Consider the following 6,682-nt stretch of genomic DNA (forward strand, 5'->3'; position numbering starts at 1 on the left):
TGTACAGAGAGTGATATTGAAGACATTTACTGCTCCTTTTTTGTCTTGTGTTTATCTTATTGATTAATTTAATTATACTGGGTTATTGACTCATTGATTTGCATATCAAAGCAGTTGAAGGTTTGAAAGTGGATATTTCAAAAATTATTGTATATGTTTGACAAGATTACAACAGTAAAGATTGCTGGAACAAGTTAAAACATATACATCTATAAATAATTAGAAAACAATTCTATTTCCTGAAATGTATAATTTTTTTACAAAATATCATATTGGAATTCAACTATACCAAAACCTACTTCTTTCTGTAATTAACAGCCTTGGCAATACTATGTCACTGAGGAAAACTGGGGCAGATGCTGATTCTTAAGATACATTCATTAAGTAATGTGAATGAAAAAAATAATATTGCTTTTGGCAGCATTTGGAAAAGGTTCTGCTCACAAATATTTTTAAGTTTACATGAAATTTAAAAGTAAAAATGTCAAGAAATTAGAACCTTCTAGAATATATTTTTTATTTTGTGAATGATTTATCTTTTTTAATAGATATATGCTTTTTTATTAATGATCATCTTTCTATTAGAGGTCTAATGTAAGCTTCTTGAGTAAATAATGAATTTTCTCTTTAAGATATTGGGCCACAGCTTAAACACCCCTCCATTCTCTGACCACAAGGGAATGTGTCTGGCAAAAGAAACATTCAATTTGTTTTTGTTTATTTTAGAATACAGTTGATACATGTATCATTATCAAGTTTTAGTTACAAACCTCAATTTTGAGCTCAGAATATAAAAATTCAGCTTAGAGTTTTGTTACATATTTACCTAAAGCATTTATGTGTGAAATGTTCAAATAGCATCTAGCCAAGAAGCTTTTAATAACAAAAATTGCAATTTTTGACTGTTTAGATAGCATAGGAAAAAGTAAACCCTCAGAGAAAAAAAATCATCTTTTGGAATCATCTTTTGCTGGTAAATTGATTTATACAATCAAAGGTGAGTCATTAACTTCTTTAACTGATTTTGTTCACACATAAAATATGGTGTCTTAGTTCTTGTTCCTATTTTTGTGGAGAGACATCATGACCATGGCAACTCTTTTGAAGAAGAGCATTTTATTGGGGTGGCTCACTTAAAGTTTCAGAGGTTTAGACCATTATTATCATGGCAGGAAGCTTGAAGGCATATAGGCAGACATGGTGTTGGAGAAGGAGTTGAGAGTTCTACATCTTGATCTGTAGGCATCAGGAAGTGACTGAGACATGATTCTCAGGCAACAAGAAGTTCATTGTTTCACACTGGCCAGGACTGAGCATTGAAAAACCTCAAAACCTGTCCCCCAGTAACACTTTTCCTCCAACAATGCCAAACCTACTCCAGCAAAGCCACATCTTCTAATATTGCCACTCCCTATGAGCCTATGGGACCATTTTCTTTCAATCCAATACATATGACATAAAATGTTGATTTATGTAATTACATAACAGGTGGGTAAGGTCAATATGATTTAAAAAATAGGATAGAGGACTTATCAAATATTAAACTTGATTTTAGTCAACATGTAGAAGAATGAACATAAATCCATATCTATAACCATACACAAAACTCAATTCCAAATTGGTCAAAGACCTTAACCTAAAGCCAACCACACATAACCTCATAGAAAAGAAAGTGAGAAGTACACTTGAACATATTGGCACAGTAGACCACTTCCTAAATAAAACCCAAGCAGCACAGACTCTGAGAGAAACAATTAATAATGGGACCTCCTAAAACTGAAAAGCTTCTGTAAAGCAAAGGACATGGTCAACAAGATATAACAAAAGCCTACAATGAGAAAAGATCTTGACTGACCGCACATGAGACAGAGGTCTAATTTCCAAAATATACAAAGAATTCAGGAAATTCGTCATTAAAAGAATAAATAATCCAATAAAATGGAATGCAGGCCTAAACAGAGAACTCTCAACAGAGGAAACTAAAACTGCTGAAAGATATTTAAAAGTGCTCGACATCCTTAGTCATCAGAGAAATACAAATCAAAACAACTCTGAGATTCCATCTTTCACCTGTAGGAATGGCCAAGATCAAAAACACTGCTGACAACTTATGTTGGAGAGATGGGCGGGGGGGGGGGGCGGGGGGAGTTGGAAAAGGGAATACTCCTACATTGCTGGTGGGAGTGTAAACTGGTACAGCCCCTTAGATATCAGTATGGCATTTTCTCAGAATATTAGGAAACAACCATCCTCAAGACCCAGCAATACCACTTTTGGGTATATATTCAAAGGATGCTCAGTTGTACCACAAAGACATGTGCCCAACTATGTTCATAGCAGCGTTGTTTGTCATAGGCATAACCTGGAAACAACCTAAATGTTCCTTGACCGAAGAATAGATGAGGAAAATGTGGTACATTTATACAATAGAGTACTACACAGAATTAAAAAAAATAATGACATCTTGAAATTTGCAGGAAAATGGATGGAGCTAGAAAACAAAATATTGAGTGAGGTCACCCAGACTCAGAAAGATAATTATCATATGTACTCACTCATAAGTGGTTTTTAAACATAAAGCAAAGAAAATCATCCTACAAATCACAATCCCAGAGAACCTAGACATCAATGAGAATGCTAAGAGAGACTTACATGGATCTAATTTACATGGAAAGTAGGAAAGACAAGATCTCCTGAGTAACTTAGGAGCATGGGTACCATGGAAGAGGGTTTAATGGGAGGGGAGAGGCAGGTAGGGGAGCAGAGAAAAATGTATAGCTCAATAAAATCAATAGAAAAAATAAAATTAAAAATATGATAGATAATACTGAATTTCTGAAAGATATTTTGTGTTTTACTATTTATAACTTTGGGAAAATTGCAAAGGTATGATAAACTAAGATAAAATTATTTGAGAAATCAGGTTTGAGTTTTCAGACAATGTCTAAAGTAAGTTGTGGGGTAACACTGCTTTAGTTTAATGAGCACCATAAGTGGAAGCAGAATATCTAGATTAAGTTTTTGATTGTTCCACTTTGTACCACCATACATTTAGTAATATAAGTAAAATAGTATTAGTTACTTTTTATTACTATAGTCAAACACCACAACCACAACATCTTAGAAAAGAAAGTGGGCTTACAGTTCAAGAGGGTTATAGTCTATGATAGTAGAGCCAAGGCATGGAGGCAGGAACAACTGAGAGCTAATGTCTTCAGCATGCAGGAGGTAAGCATAGAGGTGCTGAGAATGGCAGGACTCATTTGACACCCAAAGAGGATGATATACTTCTTTCAGCAAGGCTACAACACCTAATCCTTCTCAAATAGCCAGCAACTGAAGACCAAGTATTCAAATGCTGAGACTTAATGTTTGACATCTCATTCAAACTACTATATAACCCCTTGTAATGTTATTGTCCCTAGTTCTAAAATAAGGATGATAATTCTCTCCTCACTGCTGCTAAGATTATTCTGAGAGACAGAAAACATTAATATGAAATATTTAGCATAGTTAAAGTACTATATGTTTGCTAAGTATTTATTGTTTCCCTGTTTCAGACTCAGCCTGATATTGTGTTCACTGATGAATCAGAAGCTATTATTTAAAAAACCTGACTGAGAAAGAAGAATGGCAGAGATTGCTTTGGAAATAAAGTACACATTATTGACAACAATAAATGTATACTTCATCTCTCCCACAGATGTGATTTGTGACTTTGAAAAATTAATTAAATTATTCATTCCTCAGAACTTAAAATGGGAGCAAAACTCATTTCATTTATTGAATTTTAATATGTGCTTTGCAAACATTATCTCAGACAGTGTGATACTGGGTTAAGGACACAATAATTGCAAATATATAAGGGTGTTTCCCATTAACAATAAAGATCTTTCATTATCAAATATGTCTCCTTGGCTATGAAAATCACTGATGCAGATTATCTCAATATACCACTGCTTAGTATTTATCCATTCAGGTGGAGCTTGAGTAGTTCCCAAATGTCAGTAATAGCAACTCACTCACAGAGAGTATACTGTCCACTGGGACAAGGAACCTGCATAGATAAACCTTTACTGTTTACTCTATATAAGGCTTCTTAAATATATAATTATTGAGAATTTTCAAATTCAATAGCAGTAGACTTCAGTGACTTTTAAAAGTAAAAGAGTAATTTAATATAGTTTCCAAGTGAAAATAAGGACCATTGATTCATACATAATCTGGCATTAATTCCTTGCAGCATCCCAACCAATATTCCTATGCTAAATATTGTTTTTAAAGAATTTTTTTTTGCTGAGCGTTGTTGTCAATGGTGGATTTAGGAAAAAGAAAAGATGTTTGTGAAGGAATAAAACAGTGTTGGTAATAGACACATTTAATCCAGAAACAATGCAACTAATAAATGAAAATAAATGTTCATCCAACAGTTTATGTAGATAAGAGATTTGTATGTGTGGCAGAAATATTTAAGTCACTAAATGCTTTCATCCGTGAAGGAATGGTACTATGTAAGCACTCAAATCAAGATCTTTTACCCATGACAGAATGGCTTGTTACTCCGCACAAAAGGCAATAAATTTGCTTATTAGCAAAGTGCAGAAGTTTTTAAAAATATGCTACTACATGTAAATAATCCTTATAACTCACCTGCAAAGACAGTCATATGTAAATGCTAAGGGAAATAAAACAAAAATCATAAGACCAATAAAGCTGGGATAAATCTGTGGCAAAGCTTGAAGAGACAGTGCCTTATATTTAGAAAGTCAAATGGGTCCATGAAATAGGTAATCACAAACTCTGACAAATTACCTTCCTGCTTGTGAGCATTCAGAATGGAAAATCTTACTGATAGATTGCTACATTTATTTGTGGAAAAGTAGAAGAACTCTACAACTAAGTTTTTATTTCTCAGTTATTTACCATCTTTTTTATGAATAGTTCCCTTACCCAATATGACACTGGTTTGTACTTTTAGTTTTTATACATCCAAATGATACAGTTTTTATATTACAAACAAGAACATGATGATAATTATAAACCTATTTATAAAAAATAAAACTTTTTACTATTGAGGAGTGTATTCATTTTTCTATAAAAGTTAATGTACTTTTACCTTTTATACGATGCTGCTGAATAATAGCCAGGTAATGATGATGATGTTGCTGATGATGGTAATAATTAAATAATGCCTGAAACAAATACTTTCCAATTAAGCTATTATATGGTGACTCTCTGCTAAGTCTAATGACAAGATATAAATTAATGTATCTGTTAAATTATTATTTGTGGTTTGATTTGAGATGTTTTCTGAGTGATTTTATAGAATCTTTACTAAACAAATACATAATACATAGCAAACATATTATTAAAATTATGTCTTAGTTGTCTAATATGAAAACTTACATTGAAATGCTTAATAATAGTTTTTTGAAAAATTAAAACATCAGTTTATTCTGATTCTGGAAAATATGTTAACAGAATTTTTATCTGGTTTTGCTCCTTTTTTTCAATTTATAATAATATATTTAGTTTGATCATATATGAACCAATGTCAGAAAGACACATAGGTAGCAAAAAGATAAGAAGGTAGATGGAACAAGATGGTTAATGAAAATCATAGAGAGTAAAAGAGAATAGTTGTACATTTTCATGAGTACAGACGTTATGTTTTTTTATTAAAAATTTCCGCCTCCTCCCCACCTCCCATTTCCCTCCCCCTCCCCCATCCCCCTTTCCCTCCCTCTTCAGTGAAAAGAGCCATCAGTGTTCCCTGCCCTGTGGGAAGTCCAAGTTCCTCCCCCCTCCATCCAGGTCTAGGAAGGTGAGCATCCAAACTGCCTAGGCTCCCACAAAGCCAGTACATGCATTAGGATCAAAACCCAGTGCCATTGTCCTTGGCTTCTCAGTCAGCCCTCATTGTCAGCCACATTCAGAGAGTTCGGTTTGATCCCATGCTTTTTCAGTCCCAGTCCAGCTGGTCTTGGTGAGCTCCAATTAGATCAGCCCCACTGTCTCAGTGGGTGGGTGCACCCCTCAAAGTCCTGACTTCCTTGATCATGTTCTCCCTCCTACTGCTCCTCATTTGGACCTTGGGAGCTCAGTCTGGTGCTCCAATGTGGGTCTCTGTCTCTATCTCCATCCATCACCAGATGAAGGTTCTATGGTGATATGCAAGATATTACTCAGTATGGCTATAAGAAAGGGCCATTTCACGCTCCCTCTCCTCAGTTGCCCAAGAAACTAGCTGAGGACATCTCCATGGACACCTGGGAACCCCTCTAGAGTCAAGTCTCTTGCCAACCCTAAAATGGCTCCCTTAATTAAGATATATATTTCCCTGCACCCATATCCACCCAACCATCCCATTCCCCCAAGCTCTCCTCATCCTCCCCTTCACTTTTCTCTCCCCATCTCCCCTTACCCCAATCCCATCCCCACCTCCAAGTTCCCAATTTTTGCTCAGCAATATTATCTACTTCCAATATCCAGGAGGATAACTATATGAAAATGAACAAGATTGACAAACCCTTATCCAAACTAATCAAACGGCAGAGAGAGAACATGCAAATTAATAAGATCAGAAATGAAAAGGGGGACATAACCACAGACACAGAGGAAATTCAAAGAATCATTAGATCTTACTACAAAAGCCTGTATGCCACAAAATTGGAAAATGTAA

This window comes from Alexandromys fortis, unplaced genomic scaffold (genome assembly GCF_014885135.2).
Source record: "Alexandromys fortis isolate MF-2015 unplaced genomic scaffold, M_Fortis_MF-2015_v1.1 scaffold_114, whole genome shotgun sequence".
Lineage (NCBI taxonomy): Eukaryota > Metazoa > Chordata > Mammalia > Rodentia > Cricetidae > Alexandromys > Alexandromys fortis.